Source organism: Pteropus medius, unplaced genomic scaffold (assembly GCF_902729225.1).
Source record: "Pteropus medius unplaced genomic scaffold, Ma_sr-lr_union100, whole genome shotgun sequence".
Taxonomy (NCBI): domain Eukaryota; kingdom Metazoa; phylum Chordata; class Mammalia; order Chiroptera; family Pteropodidae; genus Pteropus; species Pteropus medius.
The window spans coordinates 208,990-234,997 of record NW_024346503.1 but is presented as its reverse complement, the minus strand read 5'-3'; the positions used below and the strand labels follow the sequence as shown (position 1 = coordinate 234,997).

The following is a 26,008-nucleotide window of genomic DNA, read 5'->3' as shown; positions in this document are numbered from 1 at the left end:
TGAGAAACACGACTCACATGGGGCCAGACACATGGCCATGTTTAGCGACGATGGGCCGCTGTTAAAATGGGCCTCTAAACTGCAGCTGGAGATTACTTCTCTACCCAGATGAAATTTAACTCTTTATTCCATTTGTCAAAACACTGCAAATCAATATAATTCAACCAATGGGGCTCCCAAATGCCACTCTGCTCTCCTGAAATAAATGTACTTTTCTTGTCTTACTGCCCAAGCCTTGGTGTGTGTGTGTGTGTGTGTGTGTGTGTGTGTGTGTGTGTCAGAGCGCGCATGTATGAATGCAGAAGCAGAGGTGTGGTAGGCGCAGTGGAGACTGTGAACCTAGTTCTCCAGAGAGCTCCAGCTGAAGCCTACAGTCTGACCACACATTTAATACTGGCCTTATCAGTGTCTCAAAACATTCTGGGGAACCTGGCAGAAGATCATCCCATTAACGGCATGAGACACAGATGCCAGGTCGTTCTCCTCTCAAGGGAACTCTGTCTTATTAACAGAGAGGTTTTTTTTTTTTTCCCTCTCCAAATAATACAGGCTTTGTGAGAAGTGCTAGATGGTGACTGTGGAGTTAAAGCCTCGATCTGATTTATCCTTATCCCAGGGGTCAGTATAGGCAAGAGCTACACAAATGTCTAGACACGGAGAGGAGCTGCAGGTTCCCTCAGGCCCTGCAGGCCTTGCCCCAACAAGGAGAGGTCACTATTGAATTCAGACCCGGATTCTCTGTGGTTAAACTGTCAACATGAAGGTGCAGCCAGGGCACTGTAGAGAAACACCAGCATTTCTGTCTGAACAGTGTCCCCTCACTGCAAATAGGTCTCATAGAAACCAGTGAGAAAAATCAATGCCATTAAAAAAATGCTCTGGGTCTCATGGAAGAGAAAGGCAATCTTTGCTGTGTCTCCCTCACCCCCACCCCTCCAACCATTTGTTCTAAGAGCAGAAGGTATGCACCCAAGTCCAGAGAGAAGAAAATGCAGATTTAAATGTCACAGCAGCCTTTTTGGTACATCTTTCTGTTTCTTATTTATTGCCCTTTCTATTTACAACTCATGCTAATGATTCAGCTCCCTTTCAGTAAGCTTTAAGCTTTTCCATATATGACTTTTTTTTTTTTTTTTTTTTTTTTGGCTAAAGCAAAGACATGAAGAGATTGAAATGTTTAGAATAGGGATTTGCGAACTATGGCGCATGGATCAAACCCCGATCATTACTTGTTTTTGTAAATAAAGTTTTATTGGAACACAACTACACCTATTCATTTGCATACTATCTATGGCTGTTTTCCTATACAATGCCAGAAGTGAACAGTTGACAGAGACTGTATGACCCGCAAAGCCTAAAATAATTACTATCTAGCCCTTTCTTAAAACAGTCACCTTATGGTTTAGAATGCAAATGTGCTGTCTGTGAAGTTGTATCAAGCTTCAGCATTCCCAAAGCCATGAGCTCTACACAGTCTAAGTGTCTCAGGCCATGCAAAAAATGTCTTTGAGGTACAAGTTTATTTCAGTGTGTGTGGGTAGTTTGATCAGGTCCCTTAGGATCCTTTTTCCAACTAAGTCAATTGATTTCATCAACACTCTGAATTTCAAATTGGCAACAGCTGGAGAGAAGCTGTCATCTGGGCAGTGGAGTTTAAATACCACCACATGTTCTTTGGTGACAGGGTATGGATTGGTTCGAACAGAGTATGACAGGGGAAGCTAGGGAATGGGGATGGAAAGAGAGGGACAGGGGGAAGGAAAGGACGGGGAGATTATAAACACACTTAAAATCCCTTGCTTTTCAAAATGTGATAGGTGGACGAGTGGCAATGGCATCCTAACCAGATTTGCAGATTCTGAATCTGCACTTACAGAGCTACCCCTGGTGATGCGATGTCCTTAGGACCAGAGGAACACCGTTTCCGATGACAGAGTTTTGAGGAAAACGATCTTTGCAACTAAAGGTGCTTCTGCTCTAGGACACCACATCTTCATACCTTCAGACATTCTAATTCAGGATTTCTGAATCTTAGTACTTTTGGCATCTTGGGTGGGATAATTCTGTTGTGGGGCTGACCTGTGCTTTGCAGGATGTGCAGCATCCTACCCACTAGATGCTACTAACACTCCTCTGCAGTTGTGATAACTCAAAATGCCTCCAGACACTGTCAGATGCCCTTGGGAGGCAAAATCACCCTGTTTGAGAACCACTGCTCGAACAGATCCAACCTTGGAGCCTAAGGAGGACTCTGCTCCTGACACTCCAGAAGGGGCCGCGGATTAAGCCCGCTCCACCCCATACAGCAAACATCTATCTGCCTGACCTCGTCACTAGACAGGGCAGAGGTCCTTCGTTCTAGAGAAGGATGACCGTATTCCAATATTGGGTATGGTATGTCTCTAAAATCAGGGGATTGCACAGTTTTCTCTTAAACTCCTCAACAAACCCACACTTGATAGCCTGTCCTTCTCTTAATGAGTTTTCAGACTTCTCTGTGGTTAAGGCCTTCTCTATCTTATTTCTGCCCTCCATTTGATGCTTTTGAAATCTTAAGCCCTTGGTGCATTTTTCTTTCTTCTTTAGTCATCAGCCTATCTAGTGGTCCCAAGTGATCAGCAGGTCATAAGTGTTTGCAGTCACAGGTCTGCCCTCTGCTCCTGTGGTACCAGGGAAGGTGCGAACAGACGCAGGAAACAATTTCCTTCAGTCAGCAGTTGCTGAGGGGGAGGGGGCGGCTGGAGGAGGGGAGAGGAATGTGGGTGCTCATGATTTAGATCCCCCTCCTCCTCCCCTAGGCTTGGCCTGCATCCCCTACTCACGGAAGGGCCATTTCCCATCCTTGACCACTCCATGAGCCTGGCCCAAAATGAAGACCAACTTCTCTGAAACCAGCTGGTTCCAAAGAAGGCCGTGACTGATTCTGTTTTTCCCAATCACAGAGGCTTTTTTTTTTCATTCTAGGGACTTGCCTTTGAACCATCATGGTTAGGAAGTGACAAGCATTGCAATAGGATTAAAATCACTTCTCTTATTGACTCAGTACAGTTACAAGGACGAGCCTGATCGAGATCGAAACTCAGTTTGGACCTTCTAGTCACTGACTTGCTCATTACACTAACTTCCTGATAAACAATTACCCCAATAAAGACGGACCGTGTAGTTCAGGGTCTTGTAAAAGGTAGTGAAGGGGCTAACCAGGAAGCAACATTTTTAGAAACACGTGGGGTCAATTTTAACTACCATTTGCTCCATGGGGGATTGTGGCTGCGTTGCCACAAAGCCTAGTGCTAATTGAAAGGATGTGCAAAAATTTAAACCAGCTGAAGATTGCCAGAATGTGTTCTGGGCTTACACCTACCCCATGCCGCTTTCCAGAATCTATTAGCCCAAGTCAACAAGCAGCCCACACTGAAGTATTTGCTCAGGAAACACTTGACTACACAGGGCAGAAGCTAAATGGCTCTCCAGCGGTAGAGAGCAGGCAGCCGGGACCTGGAGACAAGCTGAATTCTTCAAAGATTTCTGACGCAGCCCTGCCATTGCCAGGTACTGTGCAGACAACTGGGAACAAGGCCTTTCAGGGAACACTTCACATGGGTATTACATTGTACAGGGAAGACGTATTACTAAATCAGCATGGACATACAGCTATTATGGATAGCGATCACGAGGCAGGGAAGAAACGCAAAGCTATGATAGAGAATAAAAGACTAGCCCTACCTTGACGAAGTGTTGGCAAAGAACCCTCTGTCAGGTGATAATTAGGGTGTGACCTAAAGGATGTGAAAGAGCCAGTCAAGCCAGGGTGAGGTGCGGGGGGTGGTGGGGAGAGCACTCTAGGCAGAGGAAACGAGAACATTTTGTACCAGAGAAAGCTCCATGTGCTCTAAGTGACAGAAGGGTAATAAGAATGGGGCACCTTGAGCAAGGAGGAGAGAAGCAGGGATGAGGCCAGGGAGGTGAACAGGAGCCAGAGGGAGGTTTTTCTAGGCAGCTTGGGTTTGAGAGTGTTGCTCCTGTGCTTGCAGGCAGGATTATTAAAGCATCTGAGAGCACAGCGGAGTGAAGAGCGCTGACTGAAGTTCACCTTCCAGCTCTGTCCTTTAACTGTGCCTCTTCAGGCAAGACCCTGAACTACACCGTGCCTCGGCTCCCTCATCTGTAAAATGGGAATCATTGTAGAATTGACCTCATTAGGGTGAAGGTGACTATTAAGTGGGTTAGTACAGAGTATTCAGAACAGTGCTGGTGCAGTGAGGTCGGAGGCAATGTTCTCATTGTTCTTCACCCCCTGTTTGTCACCTTTAAAACACTTCTTTCTGTGTTGTCATATATATTGAATCTAGGCATTTTATGCAAAATTTCAAGTGAGTAATAGTTAGAGAAATTTGCTCAAGGTTGCACAGAGGCTACTTCAGAACTCTTCCTCTACCACCTGCTTTTAGTATTGTGAGTACAAAGCGAAAAAGGAATACGGCAGGAGTGCCGGCAGTCAGAGATCTGAGGGACAGGAGGCAAAGATCTTCTTAAAATGAAGGTTTGTATCTGCTCCAGCTAGGGTTGGGCCCGAGATTCTGAATTCATAACAAGCTACCAGGAGATGATGATGTTGGTCAACAGACCCCTCTTGGGACAGCCAACGTCTGGGGTGCTTTCCTTTATCGCATGAATTTGGAAAGAACACCTGGCACGCCTCATTTCTCATTAACGCACCCAGGAAGGTGTGATGATAGAAACCATCCAGAAGGCTGTACTGTAATGTCCCACACCTCTGGCCAGGGAGCCAGGGAGCCAGGGAGCCAGGGAACCTTAGAAAGAGGGAGAAACAGTGTGGCCTTCCTCTATCCTGTTCCATCCTCGTCTCATCAAGTGAAGCTGCCACCCACTAACTCCCTGCTTCTGACAAGAGACCCAGCAAAGCCAGAACTGGGTTCTTGGAGAGTATAAAGACATTGAACCCGGCCATGGAAACTTCCTTTCCTGCTCTCATCTCTAGTTCCTGTCTCAGATCGTCTGTGCCCTTCACCCACCTTCCTGAGGCAGCTTGGGCTTGGCGAGGTTCACCGTCCGCACAGATGGAATAAGCAGCTGCTAACCTGGGAGGAGCTGAGACTCCAGCGTCCTCCAAAGGCCCTCAAATATCTCCCCTCCCACCTTGCCAGCCCCAGCCCCACAGGGATCCAGCCTGGGAGTTAAGGAAGCTTTTCCAAACTATCCTCTCTGAATTATGTGAAAAAGGATTCTGCAGACAAATACGTTTGGCAATTTCTGAAGGACTTTTTAAAACCTTCCACTGGCTTAAGTACAGCGGGAATTTTCAGAGAGAAAACAGAACATGCACTGTTTTCCATACTTTCCCCACCTGGCTCCGTACACACAAAAGAACACGACTTGGGAAATACTGGCCTATCAATACTGATTCCTGTTAAAATCCAAAGGTATGTGCATACGATGTCTATCCCGGTCACTGTAATAGTGCCCAGAAAAATTAGAGCCTGAGGCAAAAGGAAATAATCACCAAAACTGATCCTGTCTTCATTGACAAATTTTATATTTTGTTAATCATGGATTTTTGCATGAATTCTGATTCTTAAAATACTGCATTCAAATATTGTGTATCTTGATTACTGAGCTTTTTGGCATCCCTTCCTATTACGTACACATGGCGGTGACACAGTTGCCTCACCCTGGTCCTGGTTCCACTCAACAGGCCATTTATTTACCTTTCACCTCAGTCAAATGTTTAATTGTCATTTGTGAAATTCCATGGATCATATATTTCCTATAACCTGTGTGTACCAGGGTAGTGGAAAAAGTACAGAGGGTCCCCGACTTACGATTTTTCGAATTTACAATGGTGTGAATGCAAAACGCATTCACTAGAAACCATACTTCAAATTCAGAATTTTGATCTTTGCCTGGCTAGCGATATACGATACGATACTCAACCCTGATGCTAGGGAGTGGCAGTGACAGTAAACGACCAACGCTCTACAGTGTAGTATTAAACGCATTGGGACTTACACTATTTTTAACTTATGACAGGTGTATTGGGATGTAAGCCCACTGTAAGTCGAGGAGCATTTGTAATTGTCCTGGATGGCAAGGACCTGGAGTCCAGTCCCAACTCCACTACAAAGTACTAGTAAGATCCCGAAAGCCTCTGCTCCTCTTCTCTTCCAAATCTCTACCAGACTCTCCAAGCTTCTCCCAGCTGAGAGTGTGTGATTTTCTGGGGGAAGAGGGAGGGATGGTTCAAATGTTTTTTTTGTTTTAAAATTGAAATATACTTGACATAACATTAGTTTCAGGTATACAACACAAAGATTCAATATTTGTATATATTGTGAAATGATCACCACAGTAAGTCTAATTATCATCAATCACCATACATGGTTACAATCTTTTATGTTTCTTGTGATGAAGACTTTTAAGACCAATCCTCTTAGCCACTTTCAAATACACAATACAGTGTTACCGACTGTAGTCACCATGCTGTACGTTATGCCCCCCAGGATTTATTTTATAACTGGAAGTAACTTTATAACTTGATCACCTTCACCCATTTCTGTGAGTGAGTCTGTGATTTGGAATCTATAATCCAAGACAGCTACCTCCCATGATCAGATCAGTGTGGATTTTGTACAGGTACCATGGCACAGCCAGATCCCTGGCTGAGAGAATGGTGTCAGGGAGAGGTAAGATTTGAACAAAGAAGTAGAAGGGAGAGAAAGGAGAGGTATTAGGGTGCTGCCAGAGAGGTCAGATATGAAAACACTTACGGGGTCCTTGTAGTCAGGGAATATTTAGGGGTGTAGTTTGTTGATACAAAAGAAAGAAAAGTGAGAAAACTAAACCCAAGGTTTGTCTACTTCATCGTTTTTATTTGCCCAAATCTACCGCCAGGTCTCAAGTGGATCGTGTAGGACCTGCTACTCTGAGCTTTGCCCCAGAAAGTCATAACTGAACGGCCCAGGCTCAGTGTATAATAGAGTGCAGTCCTGGCACCACCTGTGTCAGAATCACTAAGGGGCTTGTTTAAATGCAGTTTCCTGGCTCCCATCCCAGACTTACTGCATCAGAACTTCTGGGAGTGGGGCTCAAGAATCTGCATTTTCAACCAGTTCTTCAGTTGATTTTGGTGCCTTAAAAAAAAGTGCACTCCTTTGAAGTCACGTGAGTGTGAAGAAGTAAACAGGTCCCCAGTACCAGCTCTCCTCACTTGTAGGCAACCTTGGAATCTGGAGTCTGAAAAGCTGCCCGGTATGTTACTGCCTCACCAGCGCCAAGCAAGGTGCGAGGATTCTGTGACCCGCCAAGCCCCAAGCCGCTGTCAGCCACATGATTTCCAGGACAATTTGTTACCTTTCCCGCCAGATCTTGGCTGGTGAAAACTGATGACTTAATTCCCAGGCCCCTGTCACTAAGTGTGGTCCCTGTGCCAACCCAGCTAGGGTGGATGGCAACCCAGCTCCCCTGGAAACTGTTCAGATGGCTGGCACCCGAGAAACCCATCAAGATGCTGGAGACTGGTAGAGAGGGAGGAATTTTACTTGGTGTGGCTCCAACTCTTGGGCCATCGGAGCTGTTCTGTTCTGTGAGCACTTAAATCCCACAAACATTGGAGCAGGTGGGGGAGCACACTGGGCATGCTGTGCAGTCCTCGTCCTCAAGCAAGATTTTGTTCTACCAAACACCCAGCTCAGAGCTCTTAGTCTTTTGATGGAAGTACAGATCTATACAACTTACAGGAAGGCAATTCGGTGGCATCTATAGAAACCTGCAGTGTATACATCCCTTGATCTAGAAATCCCACTTCTAGGAATTTATGCTATGGAAAAACTTGAATAAGCACAAAAACTCAAAAAGATGTTCATGGAAACACAAATTTTAACAGTGAAAAATCTGAAAAATTCCAAGCGTCCAGCAATAGGGGCTGTGTTAAAAGAATGATGGTGATACCACAGTGAAATACCACATAGCTTCATGTGAGTTAGAGCTATATTCACCAATAGGGAAAGATGACCGAGGTATACTGTTAAATAAAAAACAAACTGTAAAATGGTATAACTTTTTTGTTTGTAGCTAAAGATCTGTCAGTGTATGTCCAGAGACAAATACCAAAGGAATAGTGGCGGGGGGAAGGAAATTATGGGAAAATTTCAATTTATAAAGTACCTGTTTCTGTAGTTTTATAATTTGTAAATAACTACTTTTGTTTGTAATTAGAGAAGACGATACAATCACATGGAAAAGTTAGGAGCCTTTTACCTTGGCCTACCTCCTAGGAGAACCAGATGCAAGCTGCTTTCTCTAGGGGTTAAACAGCCTGGGACAAGGATATTAAGCACAAAGTCTGGGACATTGTGAGGCATGGCAAAGAAAACAAATACCTCCCCAAGTCTTGTGCTAAGTTATTCAGAGCTGTTTCGTGACTAAAAATATCTGGAGCTCATAGGGGAGGCATGAGAAACCAGGGTACGTGGTTGCAGATCTCAAGCCACCCCATCTCTACCCACATCTTTACCCCAAAGCTCTGAACCCAAACTCACCCAAACACAGGACCCACTTCCTCTGTAGCTGGTTTTTAAGTAGGAGCCACCAGAACATTTTCCTGTGATCATCACTAGTGGCCAAATGATACTGTATGAGGCAGTCTGCAGTCCTGGTTACAGGCTCTAGACTCAGGCTGCCGCTCATAGCCTTGTGATCTTGGGAAAATCTCTTAACCTCTCTAAGCTTCTGTTTTCTCGTCTGTGAAATGGAGGCTCATTCATTCATTCAACAAATATTTCACAAATGCCTACCGTGTTTCAGATTACCAAATACTACGTGTCAGGTAGCGCTCCAGATGCTGGGGCAACAGGGGAGGGAGAAAATAAACAAAATAAGTAATAAAATATATACTATGTCAAGGGCGGCTAAGTGCTATAGAGAAAGATAAGGTGGGGAAGAGATAGGGGTTACATCAGGAATAAGAACAGACTCCACCCATACGAAGTGAGCTAATGCACATAGTGCTCTAGCATAGCCCCCATCCCATAGCAACTATGGGACATATAACTAGTGTTATTATTACCACTACTATTGTCACCGCCACTGTCTACCCACCCGCTCGCTACCTCCTGCTCTGCAGTAAAGTCCTGACCTCTGTAAGTTTTTCCCCACTGGTATTCCACAAGAGGTACCCTTTTGAATATGTTACCATGGACAATACATGGTGCTGGACAACTTTATATATCCAACCTCATTTTATTCTCATGAACCCCCCTAAGAGTAGGTATTGTAATTCTAATTTTTCAAAAGAGGGATCTGAGGGTCTGAGAGGCTGGGGGTTCTCCCAGATCACAGAGGGAGCATTCAAATCCTGGTTAGCCTGATGGAAGGCAGAGCTCTTCTGCTTCCCAGGCCAGAAAGCTGGGTCCTATTTGCCCAGCTCAGAGCAGGCCATGCCCTTCCTGAGGACTTGGCAGCTGTGCCCTTCGGCACCACTTCCTGCCTGGTGAGCCATGCCAGGCCATGACGCTGAAGACAGCTGGCGAAGGCAAACCTGGAATCCTGACCAGCTCTCTTTTTTGGCCCCGTTTTGTGATTTGGGGTCTCCCAATCAGACAGACTCAGGAAGAGGGCAGTAGGCACCAATTAAACTGGAAGCCTTGACGAAGGAGTGGAGGTTGAGCAGAAACAGATTGAGCACTTGAGGTCAGGTCTCCAGGTCCTCTTATATTTTATATGATTACAAAAGTCTCCTTCATTCTTCTTTATTGCAGTTTACAGCCTTTCAGGCTACTCCCATGGAAAGAGCCTCTAGCCTTACAAAAAAAAAGAAAGGGCTGGCGTGGTCTGAGAATGCCCACAGCCAAACAGCAGGGCAAGGAGTGCCCACCTGCTTTCACCACGCCTGAAGCAACTGAGTTCTGCAGCTGGTTCAGGATATATATATATATATATATGGAACTTCTCCACAGGTGAAAAACTTCTGAAGACAGATTTAACTTCTGCTGCTAATACGATATAGTGATTCTGACAGTCAAACCCAGGGATTATCAAAGTGGAGAGTGGAGTGGCTATGTGTTCCTTGATCAAGGAAGAGTTACAGTGAGGGATGGGCATGGGCACTTTAAAACGCATATTCAATATTCTAATACAACATTATCTACTATTTTCACAGTACAAACTAAAAAACGGTAGCTTAGCAGTTTAGGGTTATGGCAGGTATTCTCAACCTCAGTACTACTGATATTTGGGGCCAGATAACTGTCTGTTGTGGGGGTGGGGCACTGCACTGTAGGATGTTTAGTGGCATCCCAGGCCTCTACTCGCTAGATGCCAGTAGCATCCCACACTCTTGTGACGACTAAAATGTTTCCAGACATTGCCGAATGTCCCCCGGGGGGTAAAAATCACCCTGGTTGAGAACTATGGGGTTATGGCTAAAAGTACAGGACTCAAGCACTGGGAACCTGGTTCAAACCACCTACTGTGTAGTAAACCTGAACATGTTACTCACTCAACATCTTCAAGTCTTGGACTCCTTATCTGTGAAATGAAGGTGATATAATACATGTGCTTCACAGCATTATTATACAGATTAACTAAGAAACATCTATATTAGTAGTTAACACCATGTCCCACCTAAAAAGGCTTCACAACTGTCAGCTCTCTTTATGACCTGAGATCTTCGGTGCCTTGGGGATATACAGAGGATAATCTCTGGACAAGAGAGTGGGAGTGCAAACAATCAAAAATTCCAGTGGGGTGAAAGTGTGAGGATCTTATGTTTTGTTTGTTAAAAGAAGGTACGCCTTATTTAAAAAAACAAAACCAAAAACTTGAGAAACACCGATCTGAACCACTGTAAAGCTAAGGTGCAGAGGATCTTGGTTCTACTAGAATGAGGAAAAGCAATGAGCAGGAGGAAGAAGAGGCAAGACCTGCCTGTCTCAGTTGGGTGGGACATCCTGTAATGATGTAATGGCAGCTGATAGGTTGTTAGGGCTGAGCCCAGCTGGTGCCCTGGCTGCTGTGGGTGCCATATGGGCCAGACAGCTGTGAGGAAGAAAGCAAACAATGAAAATGGGTGGGAGATAATTTTTTGAGGTGCTTGCGGCATTTGGCAGACCCTGCCCATTTTGGTTTCATCTGCTGATGTCTCTCTGGAGTATTCTACCCATCAGAGAAAGACCTGAGCTTTGTGTAAAGTCCCTTTTCTCAGCCAAGATTAAGCGCTGATGTCACCCAGAGCCCCTCCTTCTAGATCAAGAGCTTTTATTTTATGGAAGGAAATATGGAGTAATGGTTACACATGTAGAATGGCAAACTCTATTCAGCCATCCACTAGCATGTGACCTGAGATTCTCTGATCTCTCATCTCCAAGATGGAGATAATAGCAATAATTGTTGTTTATTGTAGTTCAGTGGTCCCCAACCTTTTTAGCGCCAGGGATCGGAGCTCCTATGAGACTCGAATGCCTGATGAACTGAGGGGAAGCTGAGGCGGTGATGCTAGTGCTGGAGAGCAGCTCCAAATACAGATGCTGCTTCGCTCCCTCGCTGGCACTCACCTCCTGCTGTGTGGCCGGGTACTGGTCTGCAGCCCAGTGGATGGGAACCCCAATTGTAGTTCACTTGATTTTTTCCACTTCTGTCCTTAGCTATAACAGTATTAAAATAAATGGGTCTTGAGAGTATTCCACAACTCTGTCGATGATGAAAACAACACACATTTTTGAGTGTTTATTGTGATCTAAGCGTTATATTAAGTGATTTCTCATTTAACCTTCTGAAGGGATTGTTATAGGTGAAAGAATTCAGGCTCAAAGAGTTTATGTAATTTGCTCGAAGTTACTGAGCTGTTAACAGACAGAGCCAAGTGTTGAAAAGAGGTCTGACTCTTGAGACTACTACCTTAGTGGCATTTCTAGGTGCTTTGGGCAGGATTAGGTGGAGCAAAAATGTTACTAGAAAGCATTTTGTATGCTCATAAATGATAACTCTCTCCCTGAGGATGTGTGCTATTTCACAGAGAAAGAAAGGGCCAAACTAGGGCACTAGAAGCAGAACCACCCATAAGTCATCCCAGAAGCTAGAAACATATGTACCTGATAAAGAATCTGGATTTGCTTCTCAATTTTTTCTGCTGTGTAGAATTACTGGGAAACCTTAAATCATCCCTTTACCCAGTCCAAACCTCGGAACAGTTAAATTGGAATCTTGGGGTGGGGCCCAGGCATCGTTATTCTTTTATACTCCATGTAGGACCAAGATTGAGAAGCAGCGTCCTAGAATTTTAGCATCTACCTTACATCTTTCCAACAGGTGCCCAAACTCTCTGTTAAAAGAGATATAGATGACCTGGCGATGATTTTCTTTAGAATAACTGTGAAGTATTCACTCTAAACTTTCTGAATTTGAGGTGGGAATTCCCATGAGATATTAGCTCCCTTATCCCTATTAGCCAGAAAAAGCCGATGGCAGCTGTGGTCCTCGAACATGTGATGACTCTTGAGATTTGTAAGGACAAGCCTTGGTCAGCAGTCACTGCATTTGTCCTAAATTGTGAACTCAACTGGCCTCCTGCCTTAACATTGTGATGAGATGCTAGAAGGACAATGTCACATGATGATTTCCCACCAACAATGCAAAATCTTCCTGCTGAACTCCTGGACACTGGGATTTTCAGGAAAGGTGAAAGGATTCAGATCTTTGAAGGTGAAGTGAAAGCCTTCTGTAATTATGGAAATATCCACCTGGGAAAAAATGACATCTGCTCAGTCTTTCCTCCTAAGGACCAATGAACATATCCAAAGAGCCCCGGAGTCTGTAGGCCATGGTCGACACTGGCTAATTTGTGTAATAAAAAAAGAAGGGGATTTATGAATCATACTTCTCTTTAGTAATATGTTTCCAAGACTTACTGTTTCCTTAAAGAAAGGCTTTTGCTTTAACCAGATTTATATGTTAGTTGTTTGGCTAAGTAAGCCAGGATACCTGAGGTAGATTTAAATGTACCACGTATATAAAATCCAGACTATGACCAAGCCAGAAATCAGCACTGAAAGGAGAAATAAGCTATAGCAATAAAAATATCAACAGAAAGAGTTCACAGATTTTAACAAAACATTTTTTTTTTTTTTGGTTTAATGACATATTCTTCCATACACACTCCTCAACACACGTATTTTTGACCTAATGCTTCTTTGTACTCTTGCATTTGCTTCCTCAACCCACTCTGCAAGTAATCTGACTTTTTCCATTTAAGATACCCCACTGAAAAAGGGGACCAGGACAGTGTTCTCAGAGGGTATCCAGGAGGTTGAATTTGAGCCAGCAATGAAATGTGAGTGCTTCACAGCTTTAAATAGAGCTCTCTCCCCTAAGACAACTATATTCGCATCACAATGTCCTGCTTTCAGTTCTCTGTTGCCTCAGGGCCTTTGCATATGCTATTCCTAAAGCCTATAATCTCCTTCCTCTCCTCCTCCCCTTCCTTGCAAGGCCAAGTCCTTCTCAAGGGATTCGTATCTTAAACATCACTTCAGGTAGCTTCTTCGACCATCTTTTTTTATGTTCTTAACCCTCAATATTTTCTATTCTTCACATTGCTCATTTCTTTCATAGCATGTATCACAATCTGTCTTTATGTACGTGTTTGTATAGCTTCTGCTAGATTATCAACCATCTCCATCCTGTTTTTTCCCTGAAAGCTGTACCAATGGCTGGCTCTCTAGTTGGGGTTGACTAGTCAACCCTCTGGCTTCTAGGTGAGGGTGACTCATGAGAGGAGATCAGAAGGCAGAAAGTGAGCTTTCTCAGGGTATTTATTACCCTGGGACCCTCTGCAGACTGCAGGTTGTATAGTTCTCTAGCTAAGGCCTCAGTTCCTATCCAGCGGCCCTCCTTTATTAGGCTTTTTAAAATTACCCTCTGAATGTGCCATCTGTTTCCTTCTGGGGCCCTGACCCACACAGGGATTCGGTCTGATTTATTTACCAATGTATACTTGGCAACTAGCAGAGTGCCTGGCACATGGTAGGCGCTCGATAAATATTTGTTGAATAAATGAATATAAAACAACTCAGAATCAAGATTTTAAAAATGTTTTTCTCTTCTCCATTCTTGTTTCCAAAAAATCTTATATCAAACTCTGGTATAGAAAACAGATAAACAGGGTTGTTGGGATTGTGGGTGGGTAGGGGAAACGCACCAGCACAGGTCCTGTTGAAATGGCAACCCTAGAAACCCAGCATATTAGAGATATATTTTGGAGGGATGCCATAAGGGAGGATGTGGCATCTTGTGCAGTCTCTGCAACTGAGGTACACGATATCAGGGGCTGGGCTGAGAGTGAATGACATTTATGACAATGTTCCCAAGAGGACTTTGGGTTCAGCTGCTGAATGACAATGGGAGTTGAGGGGTGAAGAGAGGATGGCTCTTCTGTGAACCCATTAAGAGTGTCTATCATTTTCCTTTTGCAGCAGTTCTGGGACTCAGAGAAAACCTGGAATAAAAAATATCCTCCGATTTGATGTGTCCCATCCAATATTGTCAGATAAAGGTGTGTCATTCAGATGTCCCTACTACGAAGCCCCCCCAATGATCAATAGCTTCGGAGGGCAGAGGTGACAGAGGAAGCCATCTGCTTCTTGAGGCTGCCCTAATCATGAGCAGAAAGAGAGCCATAAAGGACAATGCTCAGGTGACAGAAGACCCAACTTCTACTGGTCATAGTTCACTCAAGGATGATGAGCTTTGGGTTGGATCCAGGAGAGCTTTATGAGACCCTGGAGCCAGGCTGGAATTCCTCTCCCTGCAGAGGGGCCCCAGCTTGATACAGACTTGCAGACAGGGCTTGGCTAAGCTCCTTTCTGGAGCTGATAATGATCTCAGCAGAAAACTTCCATTGTTGCACTCTCTCCATTGTCTTCCCAGCTCAGGGCCCAAAGCTGGGCCTATTTCTCATCCGCAGGCTCAAAGAACAAATTAACTCCTCTAAACTGTGGCAAATGGGAATTCTCTGAGAAATTAACTGATGCTGGCGGGGAGGGGGAATCAGCTAAGGAAAAAGCTGAGGTCTGGGAGCAGACAGTCAGTCAGCTTTCTCACACGGGGAGGCCCAGTTCCATGAATGCTAATAAGTGTTACCTGGGCATAATTAGGCCACAGATTCTGGTAGTCTCTTTTAGCTCAGACGAGGTTAGAAATCGAGATTCAGGGAGAAAGGGCTCATCTTTCTGGCTGCTAGCATTCCCGAAGCACAGAGCTCCTTAGTCGTGGGCATCAGTATGGGTCTGGATCACTGCTATCGACAGAACCGCCAACCCTCACGCTCATCCATTGATACTGGCCTTCTCTTTCTATGCCTGTCTATTACAACGATTTCTAAGTTCATGCAATCTTCCCTATCCCTGTAAGTGAGCACTAGGCTGAGACAGAATTAAAAGGAAGGTGGCAGGAGGTCGGCATTTTGGGGCACCTAATAATAAGAGCAATAATAACTCTCAAATATTGAGTTTGCCAAGTGCCAGGAATGCAATTAAGTGCTTTCTGCATATTACCTCATGCTTCACAGGAGCCCCATGTGGTAGACATTTACATTTACTCTCAAGGAAGCTGAGGGACTGAGAGATTTCAGCCATTTGCCTGTGGTCACGCAGCTAGAGAGGTGATGGGATTTCAACCAGGTCTGTTCGACTCTTAACCATAAAATCCCAAAGTGCGCTGCAGCTGAGGTCAGATCAAGAAGTAAAAGGGTTCTTTCGGTTGCAGGTGGGGCCTCTGAAATGTCCAGCTAGGCAGGCCCTTTACATGATATCATGCCCACCTCAGATTTGGTTCTGAATGGCTTTGATGGGGACTGATGATATCCAGTAGAATTCCCTGTGTCTAGACCAGGTTTCTCAACATTGCCACTACTGGCTACGGAGCCGGAAAAGTCTTTGCTGGGAGAGAAGGTGCTGTTCTGCGCATTGTAGAATGTTTAGCAGCACCCTTGGCCTCTACCTACTAGAAGTCAGACAATCAAAAATGTCTTTAATATTGCCACATGTTCCTGTGGTGGCAAAATCAGCACCCCTCCCTACCCCTTCCTACCCCTGCTGAGAATCGCTGATCTAGACCACCCCACTCACACTGGGTAGTGTTTGTGTATGAGTATGCATCTCAGGTAATGAGAATTTCCCCCTTGATCTTTATACCTAAGACCTAGCATCCAAATTTAGAGAAAGAAATAAAAAGGATGAGTTATTCTAGGCCGTTCTTCTCTCCTTTCTCTTCCAGCTCAGAGCTCAATCTGCTCCCAAGGAAAAGACACAAGTAAAGTCTGAAATGGACTTTTCTGCCTTTTAAAATCAGCACTTCTGATTTGAAAGGCAGCCATCAGGAAGTCTGTTCCTATTGGGATGAGAAACCTTGGCAAGATCCAGACTGCTTGCTGTTAGGCACTTTAGAATCACTGCCAGGGACACTCACCAAAAGCACAACACCAGAATCGGAAGTAAGACCCCACAGGTGTCCTTGGACTGTTCACACCCTCAGAGAGGCAGATTTGACTGGGTAGGTCGACTGACTCCAAGATGCAAGATTCCCTTACACTTTGCACAGCTGAGAGTCAAGGATTTGTTCCAAGGAAAGGCCCAGAGAACAGAAATTCACAAAGGACAGTTTCTACACCTCTGTTCAGGGAGCAAAATGAACTCGTTTTTGCCTCCACTTCTTTTGTACGGTAAAAATAAGAAAGAAAAGAGAACAAGGAGCTGGATAATCTGCAAACTGCAAACCAAACCCTTGGGTAGCTAAAAGTTGAGAAAGAATATTTTTTGGAACAGAGAAAAAGAATGAGGGAAATAGGGCCACTTTAACTAAGTGGATGAAGAATTCGGCATGACATTTTTAAGCTGTTAAAAGTTTTTATAGTAAAGAAAACACTAGGCTTTTTCTGAGTAATTTTGTGTTGGAAGACAAAGCCTTTATCTTCGAGACTGTGCCCCGCCTGTTTGCTCAGCCTGATTTGTGACAGCTGCCTCCCAGAAACATGTCATGGTCTGGTTTTGATTTGGGAAGGGCAGGCTGGAGGAGACGCCTGGCAGGGGCACCGGGTTGAGATGAACACACACCCACACACACACACACACACACACACACACACACACACACACACACACACACACCTACCTACCCGGGTGCTCAAGGTGATTCTGGCAAAAAAATTGAGGTGGGCTGGTGAAAATTATTCTAGGTTAACAAACAAACATTACATCAATCAACCTCAAGTTCTTACGAAACTTTGGTTTAACGGCCTTTTAATTTTCACATTGATTTAGAACTGAAACATGCCCTACTTGAAGATTAGAGTGTGCCATTGTCCACTTTTTCTGCTGCATTCAGTGACAATATCAAAACCACTTGGCAAGTATTAACCTCTTTCATATTTAATCCGCACTATGTAATTAAGAAATATATCAACCATATGCTTCAGATGACGTGCTCCTAACTCATTAAGATGTTATTTATTGTACAAAGAGATATTTGATGTCAGAGACATCTTCAGAGCTTTTCAGAAGAAGCATAATCTAATTTTTTTTTTTTTTTTGTCTAAACAGGAGTCTAGACTCAGGGCTAAGAGGGATGCAAAGGGCATTGCAGGAGAAAGTTCTGACTTTCTCCAGTCAGGAGCCTGGCTTTCTTTAGCTCGGAGGTCCTCAAACTTAGTGGGCCTAAGATTCTCCGGGAGAAGGAGGCACCTGTTAGAAATGCTAATTCCCAGGTATGAGCCCAGAGAGAGTCTGTTTATGGGATGGGGCCCAAGAATATGGATTGTTGACAAGCATCCAGATGAATATAACGTAGGTGGTCCCTAGATTACTCTAATTGATGGAGTGGATGGTTGACTGTTTACATGGAAAAATACACTCCTGAAAGCTGGCTCCAGGTGGCCTGTACTAGGAAGTGTGGTTTCAATCACATTAATTTCCCAGTGATCTGGGAGATACTTCATGTATGGGTTAAAGAGAGGAGGTTCATAGTTGGCACAGAATCGCCGTAGGCCTCGCGCGCCACCAGAACACTTTTGTAGAGTCACTTTCCAAGTGGCCACGTTGAGAAGGTCAAGGATCTGATGATAGCCACTGGCCCAAAATATTTAGAAGGGTTGCTTATGTTTATAAAGAACAGGAGGTTAAAATTTTTTGGTGATGGAAGACAAAGGAAATCAAGACTTAAACACAAATAGGTTTAGAAATGGCCTAAATGTTCAATTCAAGATAATATCTACTGAATTGAATATTAATGCAGTCACAAAAAATGACGGTTACAAAAGCGATGAAAATAAGTTGATAACAGAATGCAAATGAAGAAATTCAGGACACAAAATATTCAGTATGTTCACAACTCAGAAAAAATAACTCACTAGAATATAGGAAAAAAACAAAGATAAAGGCTTTGTCTTCCAACACCAAAATATTAACACTAGTCAAGTGATGAGAGTTTAAATTTTTTCCCTCCTTTTTTTTTCTTAATTTTTCTCTTCTACATTAGCCTAACTGCCTGTACTGGAAAAAAAAATCATAAAAACCTGAGTTTCAAAGTCATTTTCAGTTAGTTAAGACCTATCTCATTTCCTTTTGTAAGATCCCCAAATTCAAAGGTTCTAAGAGAAACGTACAAATATTCTTTAAAAATCCACTCTTTAAAATCGTCTCTCAGTCTGAAGAGCTCGTCACCTGCTGGCCTCCACCCTGGACCAATTATTCCAGTGTTGCCTTTTCAGTAATAAAATGAATAAAATCAGCAATCTTTTTTCTCCCGTCAGCAACCATGGTTACTTACTCTGGGCACAGATGACTGCTCACGCCCAAGGAGGTTATAAATAAGCCTCCTGAATGGTTATTAAAAACCAGGACATGGAGAAAATTTCTCTGGACCCAGAAAACGTTAGCAAGGCCATGACACGTAGCAGGAGTGCATCAGCCACTATGAGTTCGGCTGTCCTGTCTGTTCACCATTCCCGTCTCTCCCACCTGGCTCTGAGAATGTCCTCTGCTTCCCCACATATCTGTAAGTTGAGGAATGAACAGCTTCTCTCATGACTTTCATTCAGCTGGTTTTCTCTTGATCCTGGCTTTTGATCCTAGCTTTTGTAACCATCATGTAAGCCTGGTTCAGAACCATGAAATGCCCACGAGACTAGTCAGAGGTATTCCTGAATCACATCCTCAGCATTGAGTGAGAGGGTTCGAATCCATCCAACCTGCCCCTCCAAAATATTTTCTTGTTGGCCTGAAACCCCCACATTGAAAATCACCACAGGAATGTGCCCTCAAGACCAGAGCTTTGACTCCAGAAAACCATGGCTAACACACGTAATGGACATTTGATGTGAAGTTCAAATGATGAGGCTTCTAGAAGAAGGAACCATATGAGGCGAGTCGGCCTCAGATGGGTAGAATACCTACGGTTCAGTAGTAGATGCCTATGGTTTTTACCTCTTTGCAACACAATTCTTTCTTCAAAGACACTATCTTGATTTCTCTGTAAGAAGTCTACCATTTCCATTCTCAATCCTTAAAATTTCTTTGGCCTTAACCCCACACTGCCTGGGGTTAAGCATGTGACTCAGGCCTGGCCAGTCTGAGCAATCATCCACCCTGGACACAGGAGTTACCCGTTTCACAATTATTAAGTGACTCAAGTCAGGCAAATGCAACTTAATTCTAGGACTTTTAAGAAAGAGCAGTTCCCTTTCCCCTTCATCTGATGCTAAGGAATGTCACCCTGGAGCTGCTGATAGCAATCTCTGCTGCCCCTGGGAAGAGCCTGCCTGACAATGAAGCTAGTATGGAGGAAACTAGAACTAAGAGAGGGAAAGAAGCTGAGTCCTGATGACACTTGTGTCCAGCTATGGCTGGAACTAACAATCTATGAGCTTTGTAGTTACTTGATTTAAAAAAACATCTTGTTTGTTTATACCAGTTCGAGTTTGGATTCTGACACTTGCAAACAAGAATTCTGTAATTCCAGTGAATAAAAACAATCCCTATGCATTTCCCAAGTAGATACCAGGTTGTCCTGGGGGCCAACTGACAGGGCTCAAGGTGAATTCAATGTCCTCAAATCTATAAAACCAGATTAGGCCACACATCTTCCGCAGTGGAGAGAATGAACAAAAAGATCTGGGTGGTGCAATATACGAGCACTTACGAGGTGTGGCCATTCAAGCACTGGCACCGGCTGGTTAGGTGGTTTTACCCAAGAATTGAAATAACATGGGTTAGAGAATGGATATCCAAGTTATGCAGAGGAACAGGAGAAAAGTTCCTGCCCCAAATTAAATATAGAAATATTTTGAATTATACGGATTAAACAACATTTCAGACATTCTTGGTAAAGCGAGCTGTTCCAGTTGTTTCAGACCCCTACACTGCTGATTTCTCATTCTCTTCCAGTTTGCCAGCAACACTGAAAAATCCCATTACCCCCCAGCAATCAATATGTCTCGCTGTTGCACCACCAAGGTTCCCTTGTCAAGGCGAGTAGGTGAAGCGTGTTAAAGGTGTGGACGTGCCAGAACAATGCAACACTGATCAAAGCTGGCAGGAGGCCCTTTCAGACTTCTGTCCCTGTTGTGTGTGCATATCCAGGTCATTGACACATGCACTTTCAGCTGGCCTGTGTTAAAAATCACAGGGTAGGCAAACGTTTATCCATTCCTAGGTTTTCGAATCTATCCTCGTTACCCAGGGGAACTGTAAACTTCTGCCAATTTCCTCTCCTAAGTCAGCGTCATCCTTTTATTTCAGTCTTCACTCTGTTTAAACCTTGGGTGCTGCCATCTTCACCTCTTCCCCGGGCTGCAGTCTTGGACTGCCTAATGGTCTCCCTGCGTCAGCACCTGCCTTCTTTCAAACTGATTGCTCTGCAGCCGGAGCCATCTTTTCAAAACGCAAATCTGATCATAGCGCTTTCCCTTCCTTCTTGGCCTGAAACTTCAAGAGCTTTCCATTGTCTTTAGTGGAAAGGCCCAAGGCTTGAGGCTATTGTAAACGCTTCTGTACCATCTAAACCTTACCTTCTTTCTCAGCTTATTGCTCCCAGTGCTCTGCCCAGCCATGGGGCCTACTTTCAAGTCTTCATACTTGCCATACATTCCTACCTAGGACCTTTTGCACATGCTGTTCTTGCTACCTGGAATGCTCCTCCACTTATCCCTGAAGCACCACTTTCCCAGGGTGCTGTCTGACCTCCCTGACTTGGCCATATCCCTCTTTGTATGCTCTCCTACCCTACATTGACCACAGATGCAATTTTATATTGTACAATAAGACTGTTATGATCTATTAAACTTCACTAGATTGTGAGGGACAGAAGGGCAAGGTTCATGTACAATATGGCTCAGAACTGCATCCCCAGTACCTTGCATAGGCCATGGCACCTGCTAATAGGAATAACAGCTAATATTAATGGAGCACTTAGCGGGTATTAGGCACTGTCATAAATTCTTTATAGGAATTAACTCATTCGGTTCCCTACTAGGCACTGTTGTCATTCCACTTCAAAGATGAGGACACTGAGGCACAGAATAGATATGCCAGTTGCCCAAGGTTACACAGGTATTAAACTACAAAGCCAACTTCTAAATCTGGCAGACTGGTCTGCAGCCACACTCTTATTCATTCTGCTGTAACTCACTGGGTAAGCACTCAAGTCACATTTGCTAGCTGAATGAATGAATGAACAAATGAACAGAAACCATCTTTCCCTTTACCTCACTCCAATCCACATCTGTATTCCCTTCTTATAGGTGCTAGCTCTATTTGACCCAACCACTCCTCACAGAATCCTGCTGATCCTTGAGAAACAGCCCTATTCCCAGCCTCATTATTCCACACCAGGCCCCTTCTCTAGGGACCAGCTCACAGTCTCCGGTTGTCCTTTGGTGTGGCTTCTGCTTGCAGCTAACAGGTCCCAATTCCAACTCTGCCCTACACCTGGCCCCAGTGTGTGACTTGGACCCTGACTCCAACTTGCAATACAGCCTTAGTCTTCCCTTTTCTCCATCAGTGCCTCTTGCCTGGGAGCCAAACCCTGGACAAGCTGTACTTGTCTCCTTTGTCTTTCCTACCTCTGACTTGGGCATATCATTTTAGACCACCACCTTCGCCTCTTGCACTCAGCTCTCATTTGACACTGTGCTCTCAAGCTTCCTTCTAGCCCTGCCAGAGACACACAGACACATCAACAGTCTGCAACAGGAAAAGGAGTTCTTGTCCCTTCACATAGAGTCATGGTGCAAATCTACTGATTATGATCACCACCCTTCCTGTGGGGATGTATGCCAGAGAGGTTATGAGCAAGGGCTTTGCAGTCTACCACACCCTGATTCAGGTCCTGGCCATCAGTGGTGATCGTGGGGAGGTCACAACTTCTATGAACTTTAGTGTACTAATCTGTAAAATGGGTATAATAATCAAACTTATCTTACGGGGTTGTTGTGAGGGTTTAAAACAATGTTATACATGAAGTCATTAGCATGTCAGGTCATAGTCAGTGGTCTATTATGATTATTATTAGTTATTATCATCATCATTGTCCACATCTGCCATGGTATGTAGTGGTTAAGGGCACAGGCTCTAAAGCTAGAGCCTGTGCCCTTAACGTTTGAATTCTGCTCCTCCACGTCCAAGCTGTGTGGCCTGTGTCTCACTTATGTCACCTATAAAATGGGAATAACAACTTTATCTACTTTGTAAGGATGTTGTTAGTTCATGTACAATGTTTAGAATTATACCACGTACATTATAAACACCCAATAATATTAGTTGTTGTTATTACTATTTCTAATACTATGATCACCCAGGCTGCAAGTGCTTTAGAGTTGCATTTAGGGAATGGCAGGTTAAAGAGCTTCTGTAAAGCTCCACACGGTGGTGGTATAAGTGGTGACTGTGCCTGCCTGACTCACTCTCTGTGAGCATAATGGATGGACTGTGTTTTCCAAGAAGGGATGGAGGGGACACTCCCAGTTCTAAACAAATGGGGACATGCCACAGCCCAGATCTAAGGCTGGCAAACCACTAGGGCGATCTGTTTTTCAAGATCTGTTCTAAGGAGAAATGCTGTCCACAAAAAGATCATGCTTCATGCCAGATTAAACACTACAGACTTATTTAATAAGACAACTGACTGACCATGGAAGAAAAAAAAAAAATCATTATTCTGAAATTGAGCTTTCACCGAAGGATCAAAGTGTTTTGACTAAGCATTTTGTGACACATACCTGTTACTCAGAGACTGGGATTCTAGGATTTAAAGATTCACAGTCAGTTCAGAATGCTGCCTTCTCAAAAGATTATTGAGTTTTCTGGCAAAATTCACATGCGACAGTGATAGTCGGCAGTAAAAAAGACCAACTTCCCAAGTCTAGTCAACACCATGTCTTGATGTATGCTATGTGCAGCCTAGGATACGAAAGGCTATCTAGGGTCTGTTCTAGTGACAAATGATGAAGTGCTGCTTCGACTATTAGCTATGATCTTTCTTCCACACTATTGTGTCTGACAGATCCATGGAAACATAGAAGCACAAAATAGATTTCTTCAGTTTCCTGTTTCTCACGTTCTCATGCTGGTTAGGAAAAAGAGGAGCCCAGGGGAGTATTTTCAAACCTAAAAATAAATGCAAACCTGCACTGCTGGTGGATGCTGGGAGATGTCAGTAGCTAAAACATTCCTAGAGGCCAAAATCATGCATGTTGCAGCATGTTTGGAATGAAAGACAAATAATAATAAATATCAGGTAATCATTATAGAGGGTCATATGAGTCAAGAACTATACTGGGTTTAAATGCATTATCATTTAGTTTTCACAAAAACCCTACAAAGGACGTACTATTATTCACTAAATTCCAAGGATGAGGAAATGGAGCCATACAGAATTTAAGTGACTTGCTCAAGATCACACAGTTCCTACATGATGAAGACTGGAGTTGAACCCAGGGAGTGACTCCAGAACTGGTACTCCAAACCATTAATAAATCAAGAGTCTGAAAAGCCAGCGTTCCTGTGAGAACTTCCAAAGGCACTAACGATGGGATTAAAATTGTGCCCATCCTAACAACTCACATTTGTTGTCTGTGCTGTCCAACAAGATAGCTGCTAGCTACACATGGCTATTGAAATTTAGATTAAAATAAAATTTAAGATTCAACCCATTGCTGCTGAGCACTTAAAATGTAGCTAGTGTAGCTGATGAACTGAAAATTTAATTTCATTTAGTTTTTATTTATTCAAATTTCAACATTCACATGTGGCTGTGGCTACCATATTGGACAGTGCTGCTCTGAGGAATTTTTCTTTGCTCTATCGGACGTGGTTCAGGGCTGCTTTCAAAAATCTCAGAGACAGAAGGGCATTAGTTGTTTTGCCCAAGGAGCCATAGAAAATCATGGGGCTAAATTCCCTGCCTCTTCCTTAGGATCAGACTGTATGTTCTTCAGATGCACCCATGTGGCCTTTCCAACATTTCCCGACCCCCATATTTCCTCATAAGTCATAACGTGAGGGCAATACAATCAGAACAGACAAAACCCAGGAACAACTGTCCTCAGACAATGCTTGTATTAGTATCAGCAGGGAGCTAGTTAAAATGCACGTTCCTGAGAGCCACCTCGATAGGGTCTGATGCAGGGAGTCTGGGGGAGGCCCTGGAGTCCCTATTTTAATCAAGTAGCCAAAGAGTCTAATGCAGGTGGTCTAGCTTCGAGTAAATGCTTCAGAGGCTGAAATACTTATTTCTCTTCTGGCCTCTTAAATAATTATAGCACATAAATCTTTTGAGAATAGCACAAACTGGGCTGGAAGCCAGGCAGTCATCACTCTGCACTAATTGCTCACTTCTATGACATTAGGCAAGGTGCTTAGTCACCAAGGCCTCATTTTTTAAATCTGAAACATGGGGGTAAAGATATCTGCCATTTGTCCTCTTGGACACATGAGAACACAGATGTGAAAGTATTTGAGGGGGATAAAAGTTAACACACTGTATAGACATCCTGCAACTCAGAGACATGTTGTGCTTGTTAGCAGAGAGTTTAAATAGATTTCACACTTAAAAAAACCCACATTTTTAACTTGTCTGAAACAAGTGGAAGATTTGACAGCATGGGACTCATATCAGATTGGATAGTCTGGAGTGATTTAGAGCATTGCTCTGAGGTCATATGCACAGGTTTGAATCCCTGCTCCACCTTTTAAAACCTGGGTCAAGTCCTTCAGCCTCTCTGAGCCTCAGTTTCTTCAACTCTGAAATGAGAATTTTAATAGTCTATCTCTTTCTTAGGGTTGTGGGAATTTAATTAAGTGAGTTAATATTTATAAAGGGCTTAGAACAATGTTTAGCACATGGTAAGAACTATATAACTGTTAATTGAATAAATAAAACCCCTGCACGTGGCAACAAGCAGCTGACACTGAGAAGTGGCTGTCCCCTCCAGATGGGACTGGCATGCACCAGTTTATCACGGTCTCTACCCAGATACATTTGACTCTGGGATCCCTGCTGTATGGGGTAGATGTGGGGGCTGGACCCCCGTAAGTGGCAGATACATTTAGTGTATCTTAGAGCAGTACTTCTCAAGCTATCCATGGTGAAGGATCAGTTTTTTTCTTTTCAATCCATTGTGGATTGATATGTGGCCTTCCTGCACATGACTGATACACAGCAAATGCTACATACAACTCACTCATGCATCCTACAGCATCCTCACTGGTCTGTACTGGACCAAAAAATGAGCCCAATGAACATGCACTTGGCTATTGCAGCAATTTCAAATTGCTCTAAAAAGTTTCTAAACATTATCATTTCAATACTTATCTCGCTGAGGACTGTGGCCAGCCCTGATCCTCAGACTACACTTTGAGTAGTGCCATCTTAGAGAACATCATCAGTCTCCACATACACACAAACCAGCTGGACAATTTGATTGGCAAGGGCAGCCATGGGATTCTCC

The 26,008-nt window shown here is 43.8% G+C and overlaps 1 protein-coding gene and 1 long non-coding RNA gene across 6 annotated transcripts in view; one reads left to right on the top strand and one right to left on the bottom strand.

Moving 5' to 3' along the window:
* PRICKLE2 (prickle planar cell polarity protein 2) overlaps positions 1–26,008 on the bottom strand; it is a 150,502-nt gene that overhangs the window by 11,356 nt on the left and 113,138 nt on the right. The gene's annotated exons all lie outside the window — the stretch shown is intronic.
* On the top strand, positions 5,195–6,250 carry LOC120613151 (uncharacterized). The gene is made up of 2 exons (XR_005655606.1): positions 5,195–5,441; positions 6,049–6,250. It is a non-coding gene; the product is annotated as an uncharacterized LOC120613151 (long non-coding RNA).